Below are 18386 nucleotides of genomic sequence, written 5' to 3'. Positions count from 1 at the left end.
CCAAAGCAAAAGAAACTTTTTTTCATTGAAATTATTGCTACTGATCTTTTTTTTTTTGTTTATTGTATATGTGTTAAAAGATCCTTTTTGCCTGTGTTAAAAAAATTTATTTACACTTTTTTTTTTAACTTGATTATTTTTAATTCATACTCTTTAACAATAACTTGCTCCCAACAGAGTTCATTTCTACAATAAAAATGTTTCTTTTTGTTAAGCCGAATATAACTTTGTATTTAATGTTGAGCTATTTTAGTTACTATTATGTTGTTTGCTTTTATAAAGTACTTTGCTATTATGATATTCATCATGAAATGTACAATTGTAAATTACTTTCTGCAGAACAATTAATTGTTTATTGAAGCATTAACATAGAATGAAATAAATGGCTCTTTGGTTTACCTTTATTCACCAGCTTTTCTAAATTCAGTTGTATAGTTATTGCCCTTTTCATTTTCCATTTGCTTTACTGTCATAGTAAATGTTCAGTTCAATGTGTTCCATACTTAAATGACAGTGCTTTTGTTCACTAGGCCTTGTGCATATTCAGACTAAATGTTATGAATTTCTCTCAATTCAAACCTAGATACTTGGGTACATTGCAAATTGTCTTTCATGCAAAGTAAATGGTGAACATGGAAAAAATGCACACAAGAATAAACAAGAAATCATCGAGCAGCACATTTGCAAAGGGGTTTAATTAGGTCTTTGCAAAGTATAACCAATAATTACCAGAAATGTCATCTTTATTCTCCTTTAAACATAAAGGTTAGAATAGGGTCTCAGTCATGCTAGGTGGTAGTTTTCAGTGCTATGTTACCAGTACCCATTAAATTTAAAATGTGAAGTATGTGCTAGTGGCATTCCTAATGCAACCATGTTCTGGTCTCGAAAGGTATCCATTATCCAACCCGTTGAATCCGAACACAGGTCCATGGGGGTCTGCTGGAGCCAATTCCAGCCAACACAGGGCACAAGCCAGGAACCAATCCCGGGCAGGGCACCAACCCACCGCAGGACACACACAACCACACCCACGGGACAATTCAGAATCGCCAATGCACCTAACCTGCATGTCTTCGGACTGTGGGAGGAAACCAGAGTACCCAGAGGAAACCCACACAGACATGGGGAGAACATGCAAACTCCACGCAGGGAGGACCTGGGAAGTGAACTCAGGTCTCCTAACTGCGAGGAAGCAACGCTACCACTACGCCACCGTGCCACCTAGTATCATTTATTCACTTGGTAAAATTGTACCCTCATAAGCAAGATTATAGCTTCAACCACCTTTTTAAATAAAAACAAATTCATATAAACTGAAATTTAAAAAAGAAAATGTATGTTGATGATATTGATTCTCTGTATAATGTTAAATGAACATGGGACTAGCAAGTTTGATCTTTACACAATTCATAAGTTTATTAAAGATGAGTATAAATAGATCTTTAGTCTGATGTGTAATTGTCACCCTTATATTATTAAACTTATATGAAATAGTTCCTGATTCTATCAAGTAATTATGAGCTAAAATTTAAACAATCAATGATGATAGCTTTATTGTATTAAAATAAATGTCAGAACCCTACATTCTGAAAATAATGAGCACTATCAATTAAAAAAAGCATAATTGAGATGAATGTAGCTTTGCTCTTGATTGCATATATATTTAAACAGCGATTATCACCTCATTTATAATGACAAGAAATGTAACACGGATCACCCACTCATTGGCACACTGAAAATGAAAATGTTTTGATTTGTGAGAAACACTTTATCGCTTTGATCATGCATTTGGGAATATATGCATTAATTTGGTTTACAAATTTGATGCTAAGCTATGTTATATGGTTGCTATTCATTTAAACTCAAGAAATGTAGTAAAAGACATTTTCGATTTCTCTGTAATTTGATAGAAAAAATGAAATGACGTAACAGTCAATAGGTATATTTATAAAGCACTTTGTTTTCAGTTTTTCTCTAAATACTTGCCTCCAACAAGTCATTCATCTCTGTAATTTTATATAAATATTCGGCCTATGAATTCTGCCTATGTACTGAATGCTGTGTGATATAAAGCAAAGCAGCTAAACAATACATGTTGTGTTTTCCTTTAACTTGATTTATACTGAGGTCAAATTAATTATAAAAGAAAACGTATCAAATTGGCATGAGGAAAATGTCAAGGTGCACATTCTGCAGTGTATTTGTGTTACATGCTTTAATATTGCCAAAGCTGACATTGTTTCATGTATTTATCTGGTTTTGTTGAGGGTTTTCTACAATGCATTTATCCACATGTTCATAGCGTAGCCTTACTCCATCGTCTGTAACAAATTAACATCCAAATCTACATTTATATTTTGGACAAGGCCAAGGTTGTATTGCATATAGTTGGGAACTTCAAAATGCTACTTCTGTAGGTTTCTTGTGACTTACCTAAAGAAGTGCAATACCGTTTCTGGTAGAGTTTATTAATTCTAATTTCAGGATTTTAATCCTTTTCCTTATATTGTAAATTGAAGACAATTTACCCAAGTTATTATCCTGATTTCCCCAGATGTGTGTTGAAGGGAGATGGACTCCTGGCAATGCTGGACACAAAGAAGAAACCAACTAATTGGTAAACTACTACAACAACATTGTTAAACATGGATATGTTTAATGCACCTTGGGCTATTTATAAAAAGAAAATGAAAAACTAAAAAAAATTATTTGTAAAAGGTTACATAAAACAGCAGAATTGAGAAATGGCATAATAAAGAATGCTATGGACAGTTGTCCAGGAAGAAGTAAACAAAAGCTGTAGCCACCTGAATCCTGGAGAAAATAAACATCTAGAGGTCCCATGGTCAAAAGACCATCCATCCCTTACTGGGCATTCTGCAGTTCATAAAGATGTCACCATTAACAGATACAGGTAGTCTTGTGCAGTTGTCTTTGACATTTGACTCTATTAGCTTATTTCTAACAGTAAAATTATTCCAGCTTTTTGGTGCATAAAACCAAATGCCATCTCTCCAGCTCTTTTATAATTCACTTTCGAAATACTGAGCAAGCCAGTGTTAGATGATTTAAGATTAGTTCTTGGACTGTTGGGGGACAAAATGTAAGAAGATGATAGTTTATTCACAGCCTTGCATACAATTTAAAGTATTTTAAAATCAACCCTAAAGGACATAGGCAGCAAGTGTAATGATGTTAAGACTGGTGACATATGCTCAGATTTTCTTTTTTTAGTTAAGATTCTTGTTTCAGTATTTTGGACTAATTGCAGCCTAGTTATATCATTTTTAGGTAATCATAATAGAAGGGCTTTACAATTAGACAAATGTGGGTTTTAGGGTCCTGCAATTAGATAGATAGATAGATAGATAGATAGATAGATAGATAGATAGATAGATAGATAGATAGATAGATAGCTGTACAGTATAGTCAGCTCTGTCCTTTCTTGCACAGGGCATCAGTATTGGCAGGCCAGTCCAATTTATCATCCAGCTGCACTCCATTACTTTAGAGATCTAACTTTTCCAGTTTGTCTTGAGTGAAAGAATGCAATCTTAATATATTGAAAGAGTGATTTGAAATTTATCTCTGCATCTAAGCTGATGTCTAGATTCTTTATCTTTAGCCCAATTATGGAAGCTAGATGACCTAATTAATTTCTGAATCACAGGGAATAATTAGAGACCCAAAACAGATCCCTGTCGCACACCATACATTATTTCTTTAATGTATAATTATGCACAACTGACAAAGAAATGTCTTAACATTATGTAAAAGTGAATCCAACTCAAGGCACTGCCAGTAGATCCACGTAAGGTGGTTATTAAGCAGAAAAAGAACTGATTTATTTACATTAGCATAAAGCTGTACTGTATGTCATTAACTTCTTGACAAAAGCAGTTTGTGAACTATGATTGGGCCTAAAACCTGACTAATACATTTCCAGTAGCAGTAATTTAATTGTCAAAATGCTACTTTTTCTTGACTTTTGCTTTAAAATGGTAGGTTAGATAGAGGTCAAGACAGAAATGTCAACATTTTTAATAGTACATTAATTACTGCAGTTTTAGAGGAACTGAATAAATGCCAGCATCCAATAACACTAAACTGCTGTATACAATATTAAGCACACTGTCAACAATTGTGTAAAAAGGTGGACATTTGGACTGTGGACAATTAATATTATTGGTCTCCACTTTCTTATTGTTACAGGCTATTTTACTTGATATCCTTGTAGCAATGAAGCATATACTAGAGAACAAAAAAAACTTGAAGGTTTAGAAGAAACCTTTACCCTCTAACTTTTAATATAATCTATAATAAGAACATGCAAGCTTCCTTTGCTTACCACATAACATGTCAGAACCTGCTGAAAGAGAAACTTGGGATGGTCTGAACAGACACATTTAACCACAGGTTGGTTCTGCAAAGATAAAGACATCATTTTGCACTAACCTAGGGCCATGGGTAGAACACTGATTCATAGATGGTTTGAGAACATACGTTGTGCTAGTTAGGATTGGTACAAGGGCATGAGGCCTGCACATTAGATGGGAGTTGGACCTAAACTACTATATTAAAGGGTGCAGCAAGGAGATGCATAAATATGGTGCTCTGATATACAGATACCATCTGGGAACTACAGATAAGAAAATGAAAGAATTATTTTAACTGTAGACGCTGTCAACCCTGATTTGTCCTGACAGTAACCACTGACTACAGCTACGCCTCCACAACAGGCATGTAAGTGTGATTTAATCAAGCAGGAGGCAATGTTTTGGGATACAATGGTGTATAAAAAAAAGTCATAAGGCAGTGATAAGGTCACCATTGAACCCTCTGACGATAAAACAGTGGGTCTGAGACTTCTTTGAAATATCCTATAGGCTCTGCATCATGGTCACACGTGGATGGTGTTAACTGAGTAATTATCCTATGAAGATGAGTTAGGCTTTTTTATTTAGGAAGTGTAATTTACTCCGCTCACTGCACAGGTTGAGTGTTGCCATTCAGTGGGCGACGCCTCAGCACCACACCTGTTCCGATCCCCAACATACCCGACCCCAATTGCTCTCCAACGGTTTTGACTCTTCCGGAGATGGAGCTCCCGAGGGCTTTCCCATATCCCCTTCTTGTTGCGAGCAGTCTTCCTATGGGCGGCTGCAGTAGAGCTACTCCCACGGAGAGCATAAAGAAGTCCTTTCTGTTGTCTCGGAGCTGTGTGAAGTTTTTTTTATGGCGGCTGGAGTGCTCCCATGATTTCCCTGCAAGTTGGAGGACCGCTTGCATGGCCGGACGCTGTTTAACGTCATAACCACACATGCTGTGGTGGGTTTGGCAACACACTGTAGCAGTGCATGCTCCCCAACTTGACTGACTTGACTTGACTGCACAGGTTCAGCTATGTTTGTTCTTGGTATACCATATCTTATACAATGTATCTAAAAAGATGCTGCAAAAGCAACATATTTAGCCAGTGAACATTTAAGCATCCATTTCAAAGACTGTATCGGGTGCAAGAGACAGTCAGTAGCTATATGATTTCCTGCAGCATTGTTTTTAGTTTTGAATAAATTATATTGTGTTTGCTGATCGGAGTCTTCAGCAGTTCCTAGTCGATTTTTAATTTAGTCATTCCCCATTTAGTCTTAGCCTTTTTGAATTTCCAGTCGGTTTGTGTTTATCGTGGTGTTATAGCTGTGGCTTTTCAGGGGCTACTATGTCAACCACTGCATTCAGTTTTGAATTAAAATTGTCGACCTTACTATTTACATTACTAGCTGTTTTAGAACTATTTCATTGTAAAGCACTATTGGTACTAGCCATTGAGTCACCATGAAACCCTGCATTTAATGATATGCTCAATCAAATACAGATTGCATTCCATTTACAGCCTTTAAGACATTTGTTGATTACAGTAAGTTATCTATCAAACTTCTTTTGCAAAATTCTTATTTTGTCTTGGTGACTCCCACTGTGTCATTCCAATAGTTTGCTTATCTGTATATAAACTCTTGCTTTTTCAATTTATTAAGTTTCACTTGTTTTCTGTTATTTCCGTTCTCCTTTATCTTTGGTATGGCCAAATGTTAACAGTCTCATTCCCTTCAAAGCTCCTTTATAATGAAGTGCATCAGATAAAATAAGCATCCGTGCTGAGCCAATAAATATTATTTTCAAAGCCAGTCTTCTATTTAGAATTGCACCAGCTTTTTCACTTTAAAATGTAAAATTTACCAGCGATTTCATGCTGAGACATCTCTCTGTATAGAATATATATTGTAGGACAGAAGCTTGTTTATATAACTTAAGGACAAATAGAAATTGTGCCCCAGCTGTGTATTGCAGCATTTACAGAGAGTAACCATTATTGCTTTCTTAAAACAAAAAAGGAAAGCATGCATTGACAGTTTTTTTCCTTATGATATATTTTTACTTAGAAATTCTCTCAATAATTACCTATTTTTTCTTTACAATGCAAACAGAACAGTTCATTCTACTGTATTTTGGAAATAATGAAGTATAAAATATGCAAAAAACTATTTTGTCTGTTATAGAGCACTTGAATTTCTATCTTTTAACTAACCAAAGGGTTCATAACCTGCAACTAAAATTATTATTTTAACATGAGTAAAAGCTCATCTTATGTATCACACGTTTAATTCATACTACATATTACCAAAAAATAAACAGATGCCTAATGATGTGTTTGCTTTTATGCAAGAATGTCTTTTAAGCCTTTGGAAGCAATCTTATTATACAAGTTCTAAATTAGGATTTCTCATAACCAGAAAACCAACATTTTATAGTTGAATAGACTGGAGAAGGACAAGAAAACACTGCATGCACTGAATAAAAACTTTTAAATAGTTAGAAATACACAAAACAAGAACATCACCAGATATATGGTAGCAGTTGAAAGCTTTGAGAGTTTTAAAATTTCTTTGCGTTCAAAGGCAGCTTTTGGTTTTTTTTATGGCCTCCAAGTATTTCACCATTTTATCACTTTGCATAAGTAACAGATTTAGATGTACACGTCTGTATTTGTTGATGCATTTTACAAACTTATTTCTTAATCAGTTACTTGGCTTTGCTCACAGCATAATTTAGAGAAATGCATTTTTCATGTCTTGCTACAAATCTGTGCTTTTCCATTGGTGGGTTTTAAGGATATATTTCCTTGGTAAAGTTCTAGTCCTTGTTAAGATATCTAAAATGTTGCCTTTATAATATTCTCCTAAATATATATGTTTTGTGCATTAAAAGGTTAGTCACAGTATGAATTATCTTTTGTTCCTGCACCTTTTAATACCTGTACCATATGTTTGACTTCCGGCATGAATTGTAACTTGCCAACTGCATTTTTATGCACATATAACAGTATATTTCTTTTTAAACTTTATAGTTTATCAGTCTAGGTAGCAGTGAAGCTTAATAGTATTCAGTGAGTCAGTGTGGTCTAGGTATGTACAGTATAAAACTTTGTATTTGTATAATTAGCCTTCTGGCAAAAGAACTCAGACTGTTAATATACAGCATAATGAGACCTACTGCTGCATTCTGGTACAGTAGGTGACTGTACTTACATTGTATAATGATGAATAAATAAACAATATTATTACTACTGTATAGAATAAATAAAGAATATCATAATCGCCAAATGAGCAAGTAAATACACATCTATTGCTATACCTTTCTTATGTAGTAACATCTAGTCATCCAACTCTGCCTACAAATAAACCCACCCCATCACATGTACTGCAGTATGGTGTACTTGCTTCAGCAGATATAACTGCAGGTCTGGCTGTCTAAAAAGTACAAGAAAACAGTACATAAGTTCAAAAATCACCCATGCTTTTTTTTGTGAAAAATTTATTTGAAGTGCAATTGTGCTAAATATCAACAAAATCAGTCCACTGAGAGCATACTTGCTTCATGTGGAAAGACAGACATGGCTTTTGCAGTATGTGGTTTTCACATTGTCTGCAAACGCATCTAAAAATAATGTTTACTGTGCAGGATTCTCTTCTCTTCTCTTCTCTGGTTAGTCAGTGTAACTAACATAAATGAGTTTTTCATTATCAGTGTTTTGTTATAGCTTTTAAGCATCTTTTTGTTCATTTAGCATATAACATATATGCTAATTTGAAGTTTAGGAATCTTGACTTAATTGTATTTGTGTAAATCTGTTAAATATGACAGATTTCGCATAGCTTTTATATACAATACTATATTATGCCATCAGTCTGTTGCTATCCAGTAGTTTACACAAAGTGTGTTGTAATTTTATGAAATTTGCATTGAATTTCTATTTATGTAATTCATTCTGAAGTTGCACTCTTTCTGTTTGAGTAAATGCTCTCAACAAAACAACTGCCTCATTTCCAGAGGTTTATTTGAATAGGTCTTTAGCTGACCGGTAAACTATGTTTGTCAGGTTAGTAAGGCTGATACAGTAACTGTCCTGGTAAAATGTGAAGATTGATTAGCTGATGGTTTTCTTTGAGGATGTTTAAGTTACAGGATTCATTCTATCATTTAATTAATTTCTAACACACGTTTACTAGTGATGCTATAAGAAATGAAAGATGTTATTAGTAAATTATTAGTTGAGAAATTCCATCAATCAATTCATATAAAAGAAGTGATAACATCTGAAATGAAATTATGTGACATGAAATTAGCAAGGTATGAGAAAATTTATTTTAATCTTTCAAAGAAAAAACAACAGCAAAACTATAATGAGCAATAAAGTAAAGTATAGTTAAAAATGATAAAATGGTATTCACAATTACATCTTTGGGCAGAGAGACACTTTTTGAGATATTTTATATATTATTTTCTACGGCTTCTCAATTCAGTTTATTTTTGTGTAGCATTCCTTAACATGTTTCCATCTGTAATTCAGTGACATAAATAAATAAACAATACATCATCTTTATACATGGATGCCCAGTGAATCAGAGCAAATCTTAATCCAATAAATCCAATCCAAATATTAATTTAATTAATAAAACAATAGCAAAACATTATTTGAACAGAAGGTAAAAATATTTGAGTATTTCCTGCATATACAGTAAACATAGGTGGATGAGTTTTAATACTTGAGATTAACAGTACAGAGTAACAGGGAGTGTGGAAGAGAGGTGAAAAAGAGAGTGCAGGCAGGGTGGAATGGTTGGAGAAAAGAGTCAGGAGTGATTTGTGACAGATGGGTATCAGCAAGAGTCAAAGGGAAGGTTTACATGATGGTAGTGAGACCAGCTATGTTATATGGGTTGGAGATGGTGGCACTGACCAGAAAGCAGGAGACAGAGCTGGAGATGGCAGAGTTAAAGATGCTAAGATTTGCACTGGGCGTGACGAGGATGGATAGGATTAGAAATGAGTACATTAGAGGGCCAGCTCAAGTTGGACAGCTGGGAGACAAAGTCAGAGAGGTGAGATTGCACTGGTTTGGACATGTGAAGGGGAGAGATGCTGAGTATATTGGGAAAAGAATGTTAAGAACAGAGCTGCCAGGCAAGAAGAAAAGAGGAAGGCCTAAGAGCAGGTTTATGGATGTGGTCAGGGAGGACATGCAGGTGATGGGTGTAACAGAGCAAGATGCAGAAGACAGGAAGATATGGAAAAAGATGATCCACTGTGGTAACCCCAAATGGGAGCAGCCGAAAGAAGAACAAGAAGATCTCCAGCATATAAGCAGTTAGCAAAATCAGATAATACATTCTGTTAGAGACATTATATGTCCCCTAATGTCAATTCAGTTTGTTTTTGTATAGTGCTTTAAGGCAAAATGTATCTACCATTTGACAGACTACTCATTACATATTGCATAAACATAAAGATAATAAAAAAAAAACACATTAAACCAAGGCATTGTTAAACTGGTTTACATAATGAAGCCTAATATGTCCGTTAAAGTATCATTAGATTATATCCATTAGACAACTGAAGAGACAAAAACTCCAGTCATTCATGAGGAATAATATTTGGGATTATAACTGAATAAATGGACAAATACATTAAAGAGGTATGTCTGTAACAGGAAGGCCATTTTCAAGAAGCAAATTTCAATTTATGTATGTTAATACATTCATGTTTATCATGGAGCCCAACAATCGCAATGTGATGTATGTTGGACTGGATGTGAAACTGTACTTGACTGTTACTTTGTAAATGTGACAGAACCCCTACTTCTACCACTACTGCTAACATGAATCTTCTTGCTTGCTTGCTTGATGTACTGTATTTTCTTTTTTTCACAATTTTTAATGTACATTAAGTCTTTTACACATGGAATTATGATACAAATCCATTTTTATAGCAAGTTCACAACCACATTTAGAAATGAAATAGTAACATTGCAATTTACAGGAATAGTGCATGTTATGATTTTTGAGGTTTTTAATTATGCAGAATTTATTCTTGTTGTTATTTTTGTTTTTATTTTGACATCCCAACAATGGCATTTTGTGGATTGTTCTCAGGCAAATGAGTCACAATATTTGATTCTATCACATTGCTGCAGCTGTATTGTTTTTGGAATGGTCTCTTTAGCATTATATATTCAAGAGACAAGTGATGTATGCTGTCACCTATGTAACAGTAGTTCAGCAGCACGGGTCTTCTGGCATCGATGTTGCTGGATCTCCTAAGCTGTTGCAGTGTTTGACAGCACCATCATGAGAACCCGTACGGAGAGTGTGCATATGTATGTGAGTGACAGAAACAGAGAGAAAAGGTGAGTTGAGCAAACTTAGCAGGAATGAAGTTGCTCCGACCCCAAATGAACAGAGGACATGGAAGAAAACTATGTATGTCTCAGCATTGTAAACAGTGGTTCACAATGTAGCTGAGTACCAGTGCCAGTAAAAAAAAAAAACAAACTGTAAGGCAAATAATGCCATAAAAAAATTACACAAAATGAAGACCTGCCATCATGCTGTTTACAGTACAACCACCAAATAAAAGTATTAAAAGATATCTGAACATCAGATATTCAATACCGGAAGCAGAATTACAATTATTCATATACTTCCAGGTTTTGCTTAATGGGCAACGTGTCATATCATATTGTACTTAAGTAATTAATGTGATTCAAGATAATCATGATAGCTAATAGATTAGTTCAAACACCTTTTAAATTGCCTTACACAGGGTCAATCAGTGGATTAAAGAGCTTTATCATTCAAGCCCCCAAACAGATCTGAAATGTTTAGGCTGCACATACACACACTTGAGCACTGCAGGGTCATAGGTCCTGCTTTAGCAACCTATAAAATGGCTAGTAGTGGCAGACACAATAAAAATTTCAAATGCTCCTAAAATAAATATTTTTGACAAGAAGTTTTATTGAGGATATCATGGAAAATTGGAGTTTGCTATAAAAAAATTACAGAATATGTTAAATTGCTGAGGACTGTTTACTACTTATTTCATTTCATCATATCCATGAAATGAATTTGTTAGCATCCATGTTTCTGGATTTCCAAAACAATTCTAGTGAGTGTTAAAAAGTGTGGTTTAAAGACAATGGGTCTCATTCATGAAATCTTCAGAAATTAACAAACACATTTGCACGTAATAGCTGATTTAACTTAAATCTTACACCACATTCACAAACCATGAGCAAAACCTTGATTTTTATCTTAATACACTGTATAGGTTCTTGAATGCCAATCAATCATAAATTGTCAGCTGCTACATTTTGTCAGTTCATTACCATAATCCACACTCATCAATGCCTCAAATCTTACCATAAGAGGATGTACTGCCATATGTACCCAGGATCTGCCAAAATGTCCAAAGCAAAAAAAGAAAGGAAAAAAAAAACTAACAGAAGTTAACAAAAGGAAAGAAATATTATTTTCTAGCATGAGTAGTGGTGTCACTGTGTCAGTTAAAGGAATTGCTTGGAAAGAACTGATAAATACAATTAACTCCATGTCTTCTGTAGAGTGAACTGTTCAAGAAATTAAACAGGAATGGTTTGGTTTGAAATTAGATGCAAAGAAACACATAGCTGCTCACCGAAAAAGTACCTCTGCCACAGGAAACTCTCTGTTTCACGTGAGTGCATTGCATCCATTATTGGAGAGGCATCTTTAGGTGGGTATTATTCCCGAAGGAGATAGCATGGCCATCAAATGTGTATTGTAAGGACTTGTTTCATTCAGTAACAATGATAAGCTGAAACTATAATTTATTCATTATTGTGTTTATGAGGAGGGGGATTCCGCTTGCCATGTGGAGACTTCACTTGAGATTTCCAACATTGTACATGCTCAGGAACCTGCACACCAGAGAAGAAGACGGAAAAACTGTCCATTTCTTAGTCAATGGAATGTACTCCACTCTGAAAGACACACAAACGAGTTTGAAATAAATAAGCAATAGTCATAGTGAATTACGCAGAGTGTTACAAAATGGTGCCAAATGCTAAGTAATTTACCAAATACACAGTTAACTTTGTATTTTCGGCATTTTTAATACACTAATACATCTTTACCTCAGAGTTGTATTATTTGGTGATGTATCATAATTCCTGCTGCTTTGGGGTCTTCATCAGCTGGCTCTTCAAGCATTGGCTGTGGATCAGGATCATTTAGTATATTAGGCAGCGGACATCCCTCATTCATTTCTATATTTTGTAAAACAGCAGGCTAATATTATTTTGCACACCTTTGCAAGTGAATAGAAAAGAGTGCCACCCTTTGTATCCATGCACAGCCATCATGCCCTTAAACTTCCATTGGTGCGCTTGATAACAGCCCACACTGTTGCATGCGCATTATTTTAAGCCCATTCCTGTGCCATCTGTGGGTTATTTTGAGGTGTTATAAGCCATGTCTTCAATGAGTAAACCTTGTTCACTCTGTGAATAAACAGACTATTTATATCGCTCAAAAAAATAAAAATTAAACTTTAGGAGAAAGCCGGCCAGCCTGTACAGCTTCTTGTTCCAGACAAAAGCCAACAGAACTGTTCTGCAGAGTGAAATTGTACTGTGTACCACCAGGCCATCAGGCAACGATGCTGAGCAGCGCACACTTTGCATCACATATAAGCTACACGTTGTTAGAAAGGAAGTGTTTTCTATTCACATATGCAAACACATCACTAAATGGAGCTTTGTTGCATATGTGTGTGCAGTCTATTGCACCAATTACTCTGGGTAGGTTGGCCAGCTCAAAAAACTTTCGACTAACTTCCACTTGCCTTTCCCCACCATATGAGAATGGGATATAATCCCACATTAGCATTAATATGCCATTAAGTACTGCAGGTAGTATGCACCTCAGTGTACAACGACTAATAAACCATTCATCACTCTCACACATAGGCTCATTTCCCAGCGGTTCTCGACTCAGTGAGCCGTGGGCCAAATCATGCAGTAGTGCGAGACCAGCCATTGTTACATTCAGTCAAATCAGGTTGAAATCGATGCCCTTTTATTGGAAAATACGCTAATTAGGTACAGACCTGTGTGATGTGTTTACTGGGAAACAAACTAAGACACCTGTGTTGCTGAATAATAATGAAAATAGCAGCTGATTTCACTGAGATTTTATTGAAGTATGTGATATCTTGTAATTTATAATTCACTTATTTATACAGTATTTATTTTATTTTGTTTGTTTAAAGTGTGTCTTATGCAAATATTCCTATAATCATGCTTTTTATTATTTACCCATGCACTACACTTGGTCCTGAGCATGCGTAAGATCTGTTCATTTTAAGAAACAGACGGTCCTTACTAAAATATTGATAAATACTGAATTTTCTCTCTTTGAATTCTTTTATGAACAAATTTGTTTTGTGCATGTTTAATGAATGAGACCCATTGTTTCTGGTTTGTGTATTGAGCCTTGATGATTTTGTTGATTGTTTTTCTGGTTTTAAACTGAAGCTATTTAAGAATAACGCTCTTTTTCATTTTTTTCACCTTCTGGTCCTTTAAATTTTTGTGTTTCATTGTGTTCCCTGACTAGGCTTAATAATGCTGCTACTACGATGACTACTACTACTTCAGTTTTGAATCTCAAGTTTACGAGTAGTAATTAGAAGAATGAATGATTGGCATCGTTAAATGGGTTTCTTTAAGTGTGAATAGGCCTCCAGTAAGGCACAACTCCTTGGGTTTGTCAGATGGTTTACAGCAGTCCTGTGACCAAATAGAACCAGGTGGTTTGAAATTAAATGGTTGTATTTCAGCTGTGTTTGACTATTCTGCTCTTCTTCCTGGAAGAGCAATATTGGGGAGTCAGGGTAGAGCATACAGCGAGTAGCTGATCGGGTAAGTTGGGTGCTTATTCTCACCCTTGTATATAGTGTTGGAGGATTTTTCTTTTTCTTGAATATACTATTATGTTTGAATATTATATTATATAATATTGACTTGACTTTTACAACGATGGGTCAGTGTCTCATTCTCTCAATCACTTATGTTATTTCATGAATTACAAGATGCCCAGAGTGAACCGTGTATGACGGAGGGCTTAGAGCATCAGATGGCTATTTCTACAAACTGATGCAGCCTGCAGTCTACAAATATGAACTGTGTTCAATTAATATGTAGTAATCTGGTTTAACAAATAGTCTGTTTCAAGATTGAGCAGTTAAAATAAGCTTGAGTAACTCTAGTCAAACGTCTTAACCTAAATTAACACACAGAAAAGAGAGTCATTAATTTTGTTCATGTTGTATTAACCATTGTAAACTAAGTTTGAATTATTTTGTTTTTCATAGGACTAAATTAAGTTTAAATGGGATTTTTGCATGTATTTGAATTAAACATGTATAACAAGTCATTTATTTATATTGAGGACAGTCTGTTTTAAAGCTTCTGGAAAGGGGAAACATTTGCCTAGTTTAAACATTTTGTGAAAATGAGCAAAGGATAATGTATTCAACATTAGTTCAAGAAGACTCACATGACCATAAACTGTATTTAGAAAATAAATGGTGAATGGAAACGAAAAATGATTACACATTATAGCCCTTGATAATTTTTGCTGCAGATGTTGAAAAACAAAAACATAAAACACAAGTGTTTTTGGTAACTTTAGCACTACTTATTGTCATTTTTACTTCAGTTTATGTTATCTATAAAATGAGTCTGGCTCTTTTGATGGTTTTAAGAATTTCCCACAACTTTATTGACAGCTAGTATTTTCTCTAAAGTTTGTGTCTGGGAAATTCCAGTTGGATTGACCAATACCAAACCTTTAAGGAAATTTTCATACTGAAGAGCATATACAAATAAATAACGATAAATTTAGTATCGCATGATAATAGGTCTGCTGTGGTAATAAAACAGATTGAAAATAAATAAAAGTTTATAATTATAATTATTACCACCACTGATCCTTTCATTTTTAACAATGCTACGACGGCCTTTGAATGTCATTCAGTAACTCAGACATGCCAAAGTAAATCCATTTATATTTGTTTACATTTTACACCTCATAAAGCTGTCCATTCCACCATCTGCTGTGTTTATTTTTTAATTGGATGCTGTTTGTGTTAAGGATTGTAAGTTAAAGAGTTATAACCTGAAACAAATTCTTAAATGACAACATTTTACTTCTCAAATAATGAATACAATTTTTCTTTATAAAATATTTCATGTATATTTAAAAAACATGTAATGCACTGCAAAGGCTACATTTTCATTTGCCTTTATTTTTCCTACAGTTTACATATGGAACCCAGTATTGCAGGACGGCAAATAGATACACATATTCTCTTGCAAATGGCAAAGTGTACATCTGATGTTAATAAAGACCTTCCACCTGTTGCTCATGCAACTTAAATATTATTTACATTAATCATCCTGAAAGAGAAGCTTACATTGAGTAAGGAAATATACATAAATTTAGATTTTGTATTGATTTCTAAATGATAATTAATTGTGGCACTTTATCTGGGTGTAATATTTACTTGTGTTTTTTTATATAAGACAGTTTAGCACTTTAAAAATAATTAATTAACAGGGTAATAGTTCTAGATTGAGTCTCCTGAATATGATGAATCCTCAAGATTGACAAGAAATGTATGCTACATTTTTGAGTGCTTCCAAAAACACTTATTAATTGACTGTTTTTGAATGAGCACTTCTTTGTTAACCATGTTCTTGAAGTCATTTACCAAAATTATCACAAGTTGATTTTTAAAACTATCAAATGAAAACACTTTGATTATATGATGTCATTTGTGGTCCTTCAGTGGAATAAAATAAAGTTGTTAAAAGTAAATGTGAGAGGATAATTGAATATCAAATTAAGAAAAAGCATAAATGTAGGCAAACAATTGATACTTTTTTCATTAGATGTGCACAAAGTAAGTGGCAGACACGTTCTTTTTAATGAGATTGACAACAACCGAGGTGCTTACTGAAGCATATGGCAGCATTTCCAATGGCATGAAGAATCAAGAGTGGAATAAGATTATTGATTGAATAAGTGCTTGTACATTGCAAACCTAAGTCATGCTCTGATGTATAAAAAATGGCAACACCTTTCATGTCTTGCCAACGAACAAGCAGTGTAATTAAAGAACAAGAGAGGGCAAGTAACACAGTTTCCATTTTATTCAGAGGAGGAATTAAGGGAATAACTTCACATTAAATTAATTGAAAACATAGTCTTACAATTAGTAGGCAAGTGGTAGTGATGCATACCACAGTTGATGTGAAAATATAATGCCACCTGACAATTTATGAAGACAGCCAAACCATATTTTCCATAAAGCTATATTTTATTAAACCACACTGCAGGTTCACTAATGCTGTGTTGTATTGATCTTCAGCCGGTGGGTGTTAGTTACATGTGTCAACAGGCATGTGTGAAAATGATAACATCTAGTGAAGTATAAATCTTAATATTCTGAATTTCCAAGAAATTGTCATGATCTGAATTTCATGTGCTCAGTCTGTTGACCTTTGTTTGTCAATAAGGTTTTTGCAAGTGGTAGGTGATTTAAGAGGCATTTATTGATTAATGAACAGGTTCGAGAGCCCATTGATTAAGAAATATTTCATGTGCTATTGACTTTCACTGAGTTTTGGGAAATATTTGTAAAATAACAATCAGTCTTAAAATGGAATTCATGATGTTTTTAGTCCTACTACAATGCTTTCAGGAAGCTCACTTCCGACTGGTTATATAGTCAAGCTAATTGGCAGTTAATTGTGTTTAGATGACTGATGATATTATGTTTTGGATATACACATTTTGAGATCAACTAATAAACACAATATACTTGGGTGAGGCTTTGTTAAAATTAGATTTTGAGCATGATAAAATTGATGATTGAATTATAGTTCTTCATACAGTATATTGAAGGTGACCCACAATAAAAGCAAATGTATTGTTTTACATTCCATTATATATACTTTGACTATTGGTCTTTCTAATATTGGCAGTAATAGACTGTATTCTCACATTAATTATAACTAAATTGTTCCTTTTATTCATTTATTATTTGAGTTAATACACTTTTTTTATGTTACTTTATATGAATATTTATATGTTTATTTCTTGATTAGAATATATGAATATTTATCATATACTTAAAGAATTGTTCAATATTTGTTTCTCCTCATATCAAAGTAAACCATGAACCAAAAGCTTCAAATCTGAATCTTCTTTCTACAAACATTTTTATTGCACAAATACTTTTTTGTTTTGTGAATTTGGTTTTTTTCTTTTTGTTTACTCCTTCTTTTGTTTTAACTCCACTGACATCTTTGCAGAAGAATAAAAAGCTATAACAGTTGCAAAGGAAAGTTCTGTGGTGAAAGAAAGTGTTCATATTAAACTTCAAAAGAATAATACTTACCTGTAGTTAGCATATTTTATATTTTAAATAATCATTCACCTGCTCCAGTCTGAACAGTAAACAAGTAGAGAAAATAAATAATTGTTTTCTTTACAGGATCACTAATAACCTATCCCATATTTAATAGTGTCTGATTGAACATAGTGTAGCACTATCATCTGTGCCGTCAATATAAAAAGCTTTGCCCACCAGAATAAAAATATTTACTCATTCTTGCCTCCACACTAAACTATATATTGAACAGATGCTCAAAAATGAAAACAAAAAGCATTACATTTTGTCTCTGAAATTAAAGTGAAACTTGTGCCAGACTTTATATTTTACAAGCTATAAGCAGAAAATAGAATGTTTTTGATGATGAAGCTTTAAGTGTAAATTCAAGAAAAAAGTCCAACATATTTAGTATCATGGGTAGTTGTGATATATAATAAATAAACCTCACATAGACATTTGATCTAAATTTAAATAAGCATATGGCTTGTGACAAATTGCCATTAACAACAGGCAAAGTCAGTTTCTTGATGCACTTTTAAATTGCT

General features: G+C 34.0%; 1 protein-coding gene across 13 annotated transcripts in view; it reads left to right on the top strand.

Moving 5' to 3' along the window:
- cadps2 (Ca++-dependent secretion activator 2) overlaps nucleotides 1-18386 on the top strand; it is a 795011-nt gene that overhangs the window by 548725 nt on the left and 227900 nt on the right. The gene's annotated exons all lie outside the window — the stretch shown is intronic.

The sequence above is a fragment of the Polypterus senegalus genome, chromosome 8 (genome assembly GCF_016835505.1).
Source record: "Polypterus senegalus isolate Bchr_013 chromosome 8, ASM1683550v1, whole genome shotgun sequence".
NCBI lineage: Eukaryota > Metazoa > Chordata > Cladistia > Polypteriformes > Polypteridae > Polypterus > Polypterus senegalus.
Note: the sequence above shows the minus strand (reverse complement) of the source record. Positions and strands in the feature narration are given on the sequence as shown.